The 295-nt window shown below is 63.7% G+C and overlaps 1 protein-coding gene across 1 annotated transcript in view; it reads left to right on the forward strand.

The window, feature by feature from the left end:
* Positions 1 to 244: 244 nt before the first annotated feature.
* The window catches only part of RORC (RAR related orphan receptor C), a 42933-nt gene continuing 42882 nt past the window's right edge, over positions 245 to 295 (forward strand). The window contains exon 1 of the mRNA XM_006036229.3: positions 245 to 265. The gene's annotated coding sequence lies outside the window, so the exon portion shown is untranslated. The remainder of the gene's footprint in view (positions 266 to 295) is intronic.

Below are 295 nucleotides of genomic sequence, written 5' to 3' on the forward strand. Positions count from 1 at the left end.
GAGGGATGTGGAGCAAAACACTGGGGCTATATGGGGTAAATCAGGAATCACTCGGTGAAGAGATGTGTGATAATAAATCAGGGGCCACGGAGGGATGTGGTGTAAACGACATATCACTCCATGTAATCCCACTCAGGGATCCTGGGGTAAATCTGGAGTGACCCCTGGGAGCCCGTGGAGGCAGGGGCCGCACACAGGTGTAAGGGGGCTCCGTGGCGGGCTCGGCCGGGCGGGCCCGATCCTGCGGCGGCCGCGTGAGGCGCACGTGAGGCGCGCGGGGGGCGGGGCCTGCGGG

This window comes from Alligator sinensis, unplaced genomic scaffold (assembly GCF_000455745.1).
Source record: "Alligator sinensis unplaced genomic scaffold, ASM45574v1 scaffold880_2, whole genome shotgun sequence".
NCBI classification, from domain to species: domain Eukaryota; kingdom Metazoa; phylum Chordata; order Crocodylia; family Alligatoridae; genus Alligator; species Alligator sinensis.